This window comes from Camelus ferus, chromosome 5 (assembly GCF_009834535.1).
Source record: "Camelus ferus isolate YT-003-E chromosome 5, BCGSAC_Cfer_1.0, whole genome shotgun sequence".
Lineage (NCBI taxonomy): Eukaryota > Metazoa > Chordata > Mammalia > Artiodactyla > Camelidae > Camelus > Camelus ferus.
In genome coordinates, this window is record NC_045700.1 from 18,273,952 (window position 1) to 18,287,470 (window position 13,519).

The 13,519-nt window shown below is 42.0% G+C and overlaps 1 pseudogene; it reads left to right on the top strand.

Annotated features, from left to right (window-relative positions):
• Nucleotides 1-7,234: 7,234 nt before the first annotated feature.
• LOC102504734 lies at nt 7,235-8,160 on the top strand (annotated as a pseudogene).
• Nucleotides 8,161-13,519: the final 5,359 nt, after the last annotated feature.

A 13,519-nucleotide genomic window follows, 5' to 3' on the forward strand; every position in this document is an offset into this window, starting at 1 on the left:
TGGTGGTGCTGGACCAGTGAGGCTGAGGGTCCAGGCCTATGCTCTGAAACCCAGAGCTTCCTTCCCTTTAGGGGTTGACATTGGACCCCAGCTGTCTCACCAAGGTCTGTGCTGTCACAGACAAGGCCAGCAAAGGTGACAAGTCTGTGTCTTAACCAAAAGCCATCATCATTTGTATAAAAAGAGCTCAAAGCTAACGTTCGGAAGCCATATGATCAGGGATGTGTATCTGCGGGAGGGTAGAAGAACTTAATAACAGATCTGTGGAAAGCACTTTGTAAACTCTTATTGAAGACAAAGATGGGAAGCCAGGTGTCCCCTCAGCACACAGGTCATCCTGCCCCAATCCCTTGGAGTTTTCCAGAGAGCCACACTAACCCCATGTTCCCTTTGAGAACTCCCAGAGAGGGTGTCCCCAGGGTGAAGTCAGCAGTTCTAAGTGAAGACCATCTCTGAAGTGTGGTCCAGGCCCAGAGGTGCCTGCATGGGGAGAGGCTTTTATTTTTCTCATTTCTGGGGGTGGGGGATGGGGTAATATTTAGGTGTCTTGAGTGTAAAAAAATAATGAAGAAGATCACTGGCAGGGAATTTTTTTCTTGTCTTTTTATTTTCACAAACAAAAAGTAATTTGAACATGTTAAGGCACATCGATACCAACTTCTACTATGAGGTAGAACTGTGAGAATGGAGCAGGACCAGGGGAAGAGGTGCGGAATCTGAATGAGTCAGAGTGAAGGGGAGAGGCTGCGTTCAGCGTGTTCGTTTTGTGTGGAGTTTCTGATTCACTGTCTTACTGCCCCGCTGCCCACAGGCCCCAGGTCTGCAGCCCCACCCTCAGCCTCTGCTCCAGGGTTGGCAGAGCTAGTCCAATGGCAGAGGACAGAGCAGGGTTAGAAACAGGCTTGAGTCAGCCAACCCATGGCTCAGACCTCAGCTCCAATGTCACTGGAGACTTCGCCTCTTAACAGTAATTAATAATAATAACAATAACATATTCTCACAAATTTGTGGAGTGCTTAATATGGGCTTAGCCTGAGACTAAGCTTTTTATAACTCATTTAATTTTCCAAGCAGCCTTGCAAAATCAATTCTCTTATGAGGAAAGTGAGGTTTAAGTCACACACCAGGGTCCTATAGGGTGGTATATCAGATTCCAAAGCCACACTCTTTACCTTAATTTACTTCACTGTAAATTTGCTGCTTTAATTTACTTCACTGTACAGTGGGAGCAGCGTTGAGTATCTCTGTAGTAGAGTTGTGTGGATTCAAGGAGCCCGTGCATGTGAAGCAGAGGGCATAGTGACCATTTTATTAACAATAAGTATTGGTGCCTGAAAATGCCCGTCACTAGTGCTGATTGCCTGCTTCCTGCACCCCAGCCATTGTTCTGTGCTCTCTTTGTGTATTCACCCATTTAATAACTACCCTCCTAGCAGCCCCATGAAGTAGGCATCACTGTTATCCGCACTTGACAAATGATGAGCTCGGGGCTTGGAATGGTTAAATAACTTGTCCGAGGTCCCAAGGCTAATCAGTGATGGGGCTGAGATTTGCATTCATGCCATCTGGCTCAAAAGCCCAAGCTCTGATTAAGCAACACTGTCTTTATTATCATCACAGTAATAGGATGTATTAGTCAAGATTCTCCAGAGAAACAGAACCAATAATAAAACCAAAACACACACACACACACACACACACACACACACACACACACACACACACACACACACACACACACTACACACACATGTAAGTCCCTTTATAAAGAGATTTATTATAAGGAACTTGTTCATGCAGTTATGGAAGGGGGCAAATCCCAAGATCTACAGGGTGAATTGGCAAGCTGGAGACCAAGGAGTGCCGATGGTTTAGTTTCCGTCTGAATCCAAAGGTCTAAGACTGAGGAAAGCTGCTGGTGTAGTTTCTGGTCTGAAAGCTGGCAGGCTTGAGACCCCAGAAGAGTCAATGTTTCAGTTTGAGTCCAAAGTCAGGAAAAAAGCCAATATCCCAGTTTCAAGACAGGCAGGAAAGAGTTCTCTCTTCCTTGGGGAAGAGTCAATCTTTTGGTTCAATTCAGACCTTCAGCTGATTGGGTAAGGCTCACCCAAGTTAGGGAGAGCAAGCTGCTTTACTCGGTCTCCAAATTTAAATGTTAATTTCCTCCAAAAACACCACAAAAGAAACCCCCATAATAATGCTTGATCAAATATCTTGGCATTCTGTAGCTTAGTCAAGTTGCCATATAAAATTAACCATCACAAGTCCACCCTTTTCAACCTGGTCCCCATAAGCATCTCCTTAAACTGTGCTTAATCTCCAAATGAAGGCAGTAATGAGGTCAGAATTCCTAAGTGTATTTTCTGATTAATTCCCTTTTTCCTTAAGAAAGCTGTATGGACTTCTTGTGACATAGCTTTACTGATTATATAATAGAACTATTTGTGAAGACGCTTGTTTGCCCTACAATTCTGCCTGCTCCTCTATAGCAAGTTGGGCCTTCCTTATCTTTGATTCCAACCACTTAGCACAATAAATCCTTGTAAACAGAAAATGAAGCCTGCTTATATGTTAGACACCACCCCAATGCTAGAGTAAGATAGTATTTTTTTTCTTATGAATATAAAAATGGAATGGACATGACACCAAATAAGCAAGCAGTGAGACTGTACCTGAGGGGCAGGAATGAAGCCATGGTGAGTGTTTCCTGGGACAAAGAAGCCCCTTTACCCCCCTGACGTTGGGATGGAATATGTTATGGAGTGAAGTATGGCATACAAGGTAGCTTCCAGAGAAGGTAACACTTGAGATTGGACTTGAAAGATGGAAAAAGTTTTCCAGGTAGAAAAGACCTAAAGTCTATGCAAAGATACCAGCATGCAGAAGGAAATATCCAGAAAAGTCTCTGGAGGAGCGATGGGGAGGGGCTTTGTCTAAATGCTAAAGAATGGGTACTTTCTCACTCCTGGGGACCTGCTGAAGGATTTTGCACAGGACAAAGGTGTGATCTGATTTGATTTTAGAAAGATCTCTCTTGCTGTATGGGGAATGATGGATTGACTGGATGGGGTGAGACTGGAGATGAGGGATCACTTAGGGGACCATTACCGTCAAACAGGGCAGTGATGGTAACAACCTAACCTCCGCCCATCTTGAGGCTGACTCCGGAGGAGGTTTGGATGAGCACGATGAGAGCGGGCCCTTCCCCTCTGCCTCCTGGTGCAGCTCCTGCGTGGCAGCTCCATCTGTGAGAGGGAAGGATGCCTTAGTGTTGCAGATGCACCCTGGGCCTGGCTGCTCCACTCCTCCAGCAGGCATTTGATAAAGAAACAAAGGAAAGCTGCAGGAGCAGAGACTGAACAAACAGACCAGTGACTGCCAGGTGCCGCCTCCCTGTCTTCTGGAGAGAAGATGGATGAAGGAGCCACTATCAGTCGCACTCAGGGAAGGAGGAGGGGTGATGTTATAAACATGTAAGGGTTCTAGTTTGGGGGCCATTATCTCAGTAAACTCTTACCTGAAGGATACAAGTTGCCAGGAAAAACTTAAGGAGGATTGACTTCAGGTGAAATGAGGCTTTGTTCTGGTCACGTTATTTTTGTGGCTGTTTGAGCAGGAATAAACTAGTGGAGTACAATAGAAACAGGCGAAGTTGGCCGGAGCTTGTAGTCTAAAGAATACTTGTCTTAAAATGACTTGTTCCAGGCCACGGGAAGATTCTTACTGTGTTGTCTAGCTACCAGAAAGTCCCTTTGGTTGAGTAGATGTGGTGAAAGTTTTTCTGGAGAGCAGTAAGGCATTTTCCTGTGACTCTTGGGCGTGTACAGATGCTCCCCTTCACTTCAACCATACTTTCCACTGGTGTTATTGTAGACTTTGTAATCGCCAATAACTGCATCACCTCCAAAATCTCTATTGTAAGATTGAGATTGTAAGATCACCCTCTGATCACTAACCCTACCTTTCCATCTCACTCTTTAGCATCTCAAGTACAATTCTTGAGCCACAGTAGGGCCTTCAGTCTATTGTCCTTACTATTTTCTCACTATCCATCTTCCTGCATGTCATGTATTTACCCTAGATACCTCCCTGGAGTCAGCTAAATTGTGATGTTAGGGACCTCATGCTCCAGACTGCTGAGTCTGCCCAAGACTTCCATCACCAACTTGGGGATTTTTTTCTTAGAAATGCTATAACAAAATACCACAGACTGAGTGGCTTAAATAACATATATGTGTTGTGTTATAGTTCTGGAGGCTAGAAGTCCTAGATCAAGATGTTGGGATGGTTGATTCTTTGTAAGGGTTGTGAGGAAGAATCTGTTCCATGCCTCTACCCTAGGCTCTAGTGGTTTGCTGGCAATCTTTGACTTTCTTGGCTGGGAGAAGCATTGCTCCAATCTCTGCCTCCATCTTCACATGATGTTCTACTTCTGTGTGTGTCTGAGTTCTAATATCCCTTTGTTATGAAGACACCAGTCATACTCGATTATGGGCTCACCCTCCTCCAGTATGTCTTTATCTTAACTTCACTAATTACATCCTCAATGACCCCCATTTCCAAATAAGGTCACATGCTGAGGTCCTGAGAGTTAAGACTTCAACATATCCATTTCAGGGGACACAATTTAACCCACAACAGAGGGATTTCCAAAGTCATCTTCATGATAATTTGCTGGAAAGACTCACAGAACTCACTGAAAGGTATTATGCTGATGATTATGTTTATTATGAGGAAAGGATGATTAAAATCAGCTGGAGGAAGAGACTCATAGGGCAGAGCCTGGTAGGCTTCCAAACACAGAGCTGCCATCATTCTCAGGGCGAGTTGCCCTCCCAGCATTGCTATGTGACAGTACTCACGGAGTACTGCCAACTCAGGAAGCCCATCCAAGCTTTTTATTGAGTTTTTATTGAGCGTGATTATGTAGGAGCGATTGATTGATTGGCTGTCTAGGTCGTTAAACTCTGCCTCAAGGTTGACTGATACCACATGACCCAAGTCCTTGCTTTCTAAACACACAGTGGATTTTTCTGTAGTGGCCAGTCTCCTGTCTGATACTATCAAAGGTGACCAGCCCCACCCTGAGCTATCTTCTCTCCGTAAACTGTCAGGTGTGGTCTGAGGGGCCCACCATGAATAACAAAAGACACGCCTGTCACCGAGGAAATTCCAGGTATTTGGAGGTTACCTCCCAGATGTCAGAACAAAGGCCAAACCTCTCTTTCCATGAGGCCACATTGCTTATTCCACAGCATCCATCCTTCTTAGCCTGCTGCCCCCCAATAAACTCATCTGATTAAACCCTGGTCTAGTGAAATCCAAACCCTCCTCCTCTCTGCCTGTGCCCGAGCAGCTGAGCAGTGCTGAAGAAAATCTCCAAACTGGGTAGGCGGGTCTCACTTCCTGGACACACATCTCACATGGGCACCGCCTTCCAGACACTCCGCTACACTTCCCTGCTCCAGCCCTTTTTCTTACTGTATGGTTTTTATACTTTTCTCCACATACACCTCCTGCCCTATTTCTGCAAGCCTCTCTCTGAGATGATAAATATCTTATTCTTCATTGAAAACAATGGTTGCAGTAAGAGTAACTTCATATTTCTTTGCCCAAATCTTTCAGCCTGTAAGATTCTTGACTCCACATGGTCTGTCCACCCACCCTCCTGACACAACAAACTCATCCAGTTCCATAGCGTTAAGTAGTATCTTTACCTCAGTGATTCTCTTCTAAGTGCCCAGTTCTCATATTCAACTCTCTACTGGGACATCAGCTCTTAGAAGTGCCTCTTCACATCTACTATGGCCAGCCCTGAAACTACTTCTCTTCTAGATTTCCCATCTGAGGAAATCTCACATCCTTCAGGGCTCAGACTCAAACTAAGGAGTTATCTTTGATTCCTTCAAACCCCACATTCCATCTATAAGCAAGGTTTAGCAGTGATACCTTCAGAACATCCTCTGAGTCTGACCACGTCTCACCATCTCCACTGCCAAAGCCTCAATGCAGCGCTTCACCTGGAACCAGTGCAAACACTTCTTAAGCAGTTCTCTTGCTTCCATTATTTACCCCTTAGTCTCTACACGGCAGCTAGATGGAAACCATATATAGTCAGCACCCTATTGTCAATTAGAATCAAATCCATCCTCTTTTCATGACCTGTGCACACACCGAGATTACTTCAGTCTTGGCACCTGTGGCACACACTGGCTAGTTGTTGACTAAACCATTTCCTTTTTATTCCTGGACACACACATACTTCCTTGCCTCCTTACAGGTGGGTGTCTGAATTGTAGACAATAAAGTGTGGGTGGAAATGGTCCTTTCTGGTTCTGGTCTGTAAAGCTGTGTACATGCAAACTTGTCTTCTCTTTCTTAACTACGACTTGAATGCAAAGGAGGCTGAGGTGAATGAATCAGATGGTGAATCCACATTTGGGAAGGAGTCTGTGCCTCAGGGACGTAGTGGAACGATCAGCATTTTCCCTCTCCCTTGAGGCCTACATTGGGCTGTGCTCTAGTCTAGGTGAGAAATAGACTTTGATTGTGTTACACCATTGAGATTCGGGGGCTGTTTGTTCCAGTTATTACCGTAACACGACCAATACAAATCTCTTGCACTTTCTCTTCCTCTTTTTTTAAAAATTCTCTTTCCCACAGTCTTGGTGTGACTTCCTCTCAAGGTTTTGGGCTCAACCAAATGTCACCTCCTCTTCAAAAGAATGTCCTCTGACCCCTCTGTCTAAAATAGTTCCCCCACTGTCCTTTTATATCCAGTTGTCCCACCTGGGTTCTTCACTACACTAACCATTACCTGAGATTATACATATGAATACGAACATAAACGTATTGTCTGTCGTACCTATGTTCATATGTGTGTCTTCCCAGTAGAGTGTAAATTCTGTCAGGGTATAAATCTTGCTAATCTTTTCCATCCTGATAGTCTCTGCTCCTGGAACACTATCTGGCATATGGTTAAGCATTCAACCATTACCTTTTTTTTTTAAAATGAATTAAGGCATTTCAAAAGACCCTAAGTAGATTTTAGAATGATAGTACAAATTCCCAATATGATGTTACACTTCTGTCAGAAAGAAAGACTTGCTTTCAATGTTTTGCCTTACAACTAAGAAGGGACTGAAATGGAGTCTAGGCTGCGGGGCGCTGTGGGTCAGCGCCTGGGTGGGGCAGAGGCACCGCAGTACCACGAGGCATCGGTATATAAGAGATTATGGCATCTGAAACCCACACTTTTTAGAAAGAAAGAAAAGGAACTTTTGTGATAATATTGAGGATCATTCCATTGATCTTCCTAGAAAAAAGGCTCTCTAATTTCACTAACAAGAACCCGAAAGAGTTTAAGAAATCTCCAAGACAGTTGGCTGCTTACATAAATAGAACAGTTGGACAAGCTGTGAAAAGCCCAGATAAACTACGTAAGATGATCTATCGCATAAAGAAAGTTCATCGTCCCTTTCCAAATCCTTATTACAGAAGAAACCAGTCTTTAGAAGTGGGGGCTGTGACATGGCAAATAAAGAAAATGGACTGGCTTGTGCAGGCCGCCTCCCTGAGAAATTATGCCACAATATTCATATTTGGTTCATTCCAGTGATTCTGGTTGTTCACAGACAGAAAGCGCATCATCAAAATAGAGTAGGTTTTGTTTTTTCCTCTGAGGTTTCTCAGGACCAGGAAACAATGACACACGTTTTGTTCAGCAGGAATTTGAGACTGAATGTAGCTTTAACTTCCTGGAGAAAGAGAAGTGTAAGTGAACTTGTAGCTTCTTTGGTGAGGATAGAAGACCTGGGACTTGGGGTAGTTCGCCTTCCTGTGCCAACCAATAGTTTACAGGAAGAAAGGCAATACATCTCACTCAGCTGCTGTGTAGACTTGTTGCCTCTGGTAAAGTCACTACTTAAAAGCAATTTTGAAGAATATATAACAGTTGGTTTAAACTGGCTTCAAGCAGTTATAAAAAAGATGGTAGTCAGAACTATCATCCAAAACAGGAATTATAAATGATGGAAATACTTGAATTTTAAAACAACAAAGAAGTTGATTGTGGGAACAGGAAAACCATCTTACTTTGGTTCCAGGATATAAGGTAATATAGCCAAGGATGTAAATGCTTATTTATTACAGTTGCATTGAAAGACTTCATCTACTAAATAGCATTTGGTAATTCAGAACATCCCTGGACTAATATGATTTCCCCAAAAGTGTCTCATCAAAGAGCTATGAACTGTAGAAGAAATCAAAGCCACTTTTTTCCCTTTAAAAAAGCCACATAATGAAACCACTAACAAAATGCTAACAATCTACATCACACTGAAGTGGAAAAGAGCAACTTCAACTTCAATGAGGTAGAAGTATACTATGAAGATTATTTGCCTTTGCTGCATTTGGGATTTATATGGTTATTTGGTAACATTATTTAAGAACTGTTGGATCTTAATACAATCCGGCATAAGACTATAATTTATACTATGTGAAAAAATAAGACAGGACTTATTACTAGGAATCACAAAGACCAATCATTATTTTTTTAAGATGTATATATCTATCAAAATTCATCAAATAGTACATCTGAAATATGTGTAGTTTACTGTACAGCAAATAACATACCACAGTAAAGGTGTTAAAAAACAAACAAACAAAAAGACCCAAACAAAAAAACAAATAAATAAAAAAGCTTTTGACTTCAATAAATGGGGAGGGGGGGAGAGCAAATGAGGAAACTCCATCTTGTCTATCCGAGTACAAACTACTCATTGCTTCTCCCAGACCACAGTATTTGGCTTCAAATGTGGCTCTACTGTCCCCCTCCAAATGTTAATTTCCCCTGCCCCCCCCCCAATTTTACTCCATCCAACATCCAGAGTGACCTTTCCAGAGCCCAGTAGTGGTCACAACAGTCAGTGGCTTCTTGTTGTCCAAAGCTCTTTTGGGTCCATCCAGGTTTACCTCTCCAACTTCATGGCTTCTCTGCTTCACCAGGGCACTGTGCTCTGGAGACCTTTGTTTGTGTGATTACGTGGTTAACAACATTTCTTCTCACTAGAATCCATGAGGTTAGGGATCATGTTCATTTATGTTTACCATTTTATCTTCATTGCCAGTCACTGTGCCTGGCAAATAACAGATGTTCAGTAAGTATTTGAATGAATTGATGAAAGAATGAATGGGATTCAGGTCATATCTCACTGATGTTAAAGAAAAGGTTAAGGCTCACAGAAACAGTCAGAGCAAGTCAATGATCTTTATTGTATAAATGGAATGGTGAGAAATATCTGTCATCGCATCAGCTGTGGCCAGTCTGTAGGGGAGGGAGGCAGTAACCTAGGTAGTCAGGTCCTTGCTGTGAAGGTGGTCGCCCTCTTGCTGGCAAATTCCTTGGAATCATCAGTGCCCATAGGCAGTGTGATCGTCTCAGGGCCAAGGAGAAGTACTCACAGAAGATTCCTGGAATCCTTAATATTCAAACCTAATCACCTGCATCACAGCCTCTGGTCACCATGGTGCAGACCCATGGAGTGATCTGGACAGATTAATTAAAAAAAAATCTTGTGTGTCACCTTCTCAGGTCACAGCCTCCTAGTTGTCTGATTCACACCATTACGTTTATGTTCCATAGAACCAGTGGGAAAAACAGAATGAGAAATTCTTGCACCGGCTGTTTTGCAGTAGACGTCAGCTGACATCCATGACAGACAGCAGGTTGAAGATGCGCGTGTATTGGAGCCTGTGCCTTTTGGTAAGTAAAACAGATTTCAATAGGGAAGTAGACAGCCTGTTCATCAGAGAGGAAATCAAAATAGCTAATAAACTCAGAAAACATGGTTAACCTCTTTAAGAATCAAAGATAACAGAAAATAAAAAAAGATACAGAAAACAAAAGAAAACATTTTTGACTATAATGATTAAAGATTTTTAAAATGATGTCAGGGTTGTCTGCAGTAGATACTTTGATAGAGTGCTTATGATCATGAATTCCTTAAACTTTTTTTAAATGGCAAGGCATACTGGTGATATATAACAGGACTGTGGAAAATATTTTATACCCTTTGCAAATCGTTTTCCCCAAATCAATCCATAAGATGTTTGACACAGTGTTATTTATATTAAAAATGAAACCCCATGAAAAGCCATCCTAAATATCTAACAATAGGGGAGTCGTTTAAAAAATGTTTCCAAAGATCCACGAAATCTTTCTGAAGAATTTTACTAACAGAGAAAATGCTCAAAAGGCTATTTAGTAAACAGCATGGTACAGAGCTGTACAAAGTGTTAGATGTCAACTCTGAAAGAATATTTGCATGCAGTAAAAAAAAAGAAAAAACAAAATGTTTTTATGTTTAGACATAAAGAGGAAAAGAAAAACCAGCATAATCTCACAATTCCCAGTACAGATATAAGACAACACAGTAGGGTTCTTTATACTGACTGTGTATTTCCAAACTTTCTACACTAATCATGTATGTTCAGAATATCATGGGGAAAAAAAGTTAAGAACACAGACAGTGTTTTGGGGTCAGCTAGGCCTGGGTTCTGATCTTGGTTCCTCTACTTCTTGTTGTGACCTTGACCAAGATCGTTAGCATCTGTAAGTTTCAGTTTTTGCATGTGTGCCTTGGGTATAATAGTGCTCCTTCGGTTGCTAGTAAGGTCAAATGAAATAAAATATGTAAAGAGCTTAGTATAGTACATGACATAGAGTGGGCCTTCATGAATGTTAGGATGCTCAGAATCCCAGAATTTGAAATTTTCAATTGCTGGGGATTATCCTATCTCACCTTCAAGTTACACAGGGAGGGCCACTGATGATGTTGGTGGACGTCAGTGGCTCCTCTCAGTGGCACAGCTCATAAGCAGCAGAGCCTTGTGATTTTGCATTCCTGTTCTGTGTCCTTTTTGCAATGCCTCCTTCCTTCCCTGGAGAAACGGAGTTTGGCCTTGAATTGCTTATTTTTTGTTTGTTGGTTGGCTTTGATGATTTTTTTTTTAAATGCCATTCATCCCTGCAAAGCTGGGCAACTTTCCTAGTGATTGTTGATGTGAAAGCCAAGTCAGTTACATTCTGCGAGAAGAATTTAAATGACATACTGCTTAATATCAGTGGAGGATCACTGGGTGCAGGAAAAGTGATAAGCCAAGTCAGAAGAGGTTGCTTAACCTGTGTAGAAAGTTGAACTTTACCTTGCCGCAAAGCAAAAACGCCTGGGGAAGGGAGGTCTTAAGTTCACCCCTGTTAGGCAGCCTACTAACCAGTTTCTTTCTTCTAGCCTCCTTTCTTTCTTATCCAGCTTGTACGCTACAGGCAGAGTGAGTTCTATTAAATTAACTGCTACTTAAAACCCCTCCTGGCCTTTTATTGCCTGCAAGATAAAGCCTGAACACCTAGTATGGCCTGAGCCCTTCATGGTCTGCCACCTGTTTATCTTTTCTGCTCTGGGTGTTTCCCTGGACTACCATGCTTCTTTCCCTTATTAGTCTATCTGATGAACTCCTACTCATACTTTAAGACCTAGACTAAATGTCCCTAAACTGTAAGCTCCTGGACTAGACTGTGAATCCATTATGTCAGGGAGTTTGAATGTCTCAAACTACAAGCAATAGAATACTGGTATAGTGGCTTAAACCGTGCAGGAGTTTATCCTCTCACTTAACAGGAAGTCTGGAGATGATGGTTCCAGGATTGACTCTGTGGCTTGATGACCTCTTGTCCTCATCTTTTCCTTCTGCCAGCCTCAGAGGGCTAGCGACATTTGCTTTGGTGGTTATGTGAGTTGCTGCGACTACAACCACCAGATTGGGTTCTGTTAGAAAGAAAAGATGTGTAGTGTTTGGTAGGCAGGATGGTGTGCCGATACAGAAAGGCAGAAGTGGTGGATCAAGGGCCATTTTTTCTTGAGCCGCCTTCTTTTTTATTAATCAGGTAGAAAATTTTCCTGAAGCTGTCTAGCAGGCTTCCTCTTACATCTCATTGGCTAAAAATGGTTCACGTGGTCACTCCTGAATCAATCACAGGCAAAGGGAAATGGGATGGCTGTGACTGGTCAGACCTCACTCAACTCATTGCCTTGGTCTAGAACTGCCTCTCAGGGATCTGCCTGATACCTGAACAGAGGGTATCTGTTAGGAATGAAGAAGTGTAATGTTGTTAGCTGAGTCACCAACGGCTTTTGACAAAGATTCCAGTGTTGCTCCAGATTGAGTGTTCTCTGTAAAACCCTCTGTAAAGTCCTACACTACTTTGTCCTCTGTGTCTGCATAGCCTATAACTCTTACTGTATCATAATTTCTCAGATTCTATTAAGTTCCTGTTACTGTATCTTAAATCTGCCTGTCTGTTTCCTACATCGATCTGTGAACTCCTTAAGGGCAGGAAACATATTTTATTTAGGTCTAAATGTCCAGCATTAAATGTCCATAAGTTCTCAATAAATGTCTATTGATTGATTTTCTGTACAGCTATTATCAAATCTAATTCCTTTATTTCCTCCCTCCATTTTTTTTTTCTTATTCTGTCCTTATTAAGGCCAATAGGGATGTTACTAATGCTTAAATTTCACATGTCTCAGATCACACGTTGAAATGCAGTTCTGGTGTCTGTAATGAAGCCTGGAGCCCCTCTTAAAATGACAATGACTGTATAAACAGATTTTGACTGAAAAATTTATTAATGATTCTTTTCTTTGGTAGATAAAAGCGGGCATTTAGCTTTATCAGAGACAATATAAATTGAAAATTGAAAAGTTCACATCTTTTGCATGAAAAATGGGTTTCACGCAACCAGAAACCAAGCCAAACAAAAAAGTTAATCTAGCTTTCTTGAAAATGACAGCTTCAGTCAAGCTGATTTATAGAGTCTCTGAGGGGCTTTTGTGGCTTTTTCTCTCTCCTTTGCTCTGCTTCCATACCACCCATTTCTATCCATGCTGGGAAAATATAACTATCTACAGTGGAATGAGTGAGGGGCTGCTGCTGTCATTCTCTTAAATGACTGTGTCTCAGAAGCTAGGAAAGAAATTCTGTGACATTGTTCTTGCAGTTGGCATCTGTGCAAGTGAGTGAGAGAGATCACTGTAACTTCATATTTCGCATCTTTTTCTCCTTCGGGGAGCTTTTCCTGACCTTCTTATCTGGGTTAGGAAATGTTCCTCTCAGTTCACTTAACACCCTCCTTATGCTTTGCACAGGGCACGTGCTAAAAAAGGTTGAGTAGGTAAGATTGTGTGGTGAAGATAGATGTGCATTTCTGTATGTACACACTTGTTTTTTTAGCAAGCACACGCATATGGCACTTACCCTGTACAAGGCATGTTTCTGTATGCTTTATACATATTCATTCAGAATTTTACAATTGACCAAAGCACTTGCGATACATTAGCTCATTGGTTCCTCACTGTAACTTTAGTGAGCAGATGGATAGAAATTATCCCCACAGTATAGGTAGGCAAGCATACTCAGAAACTCATCTATTTACCCACAATACCATGGTTTGCAAATA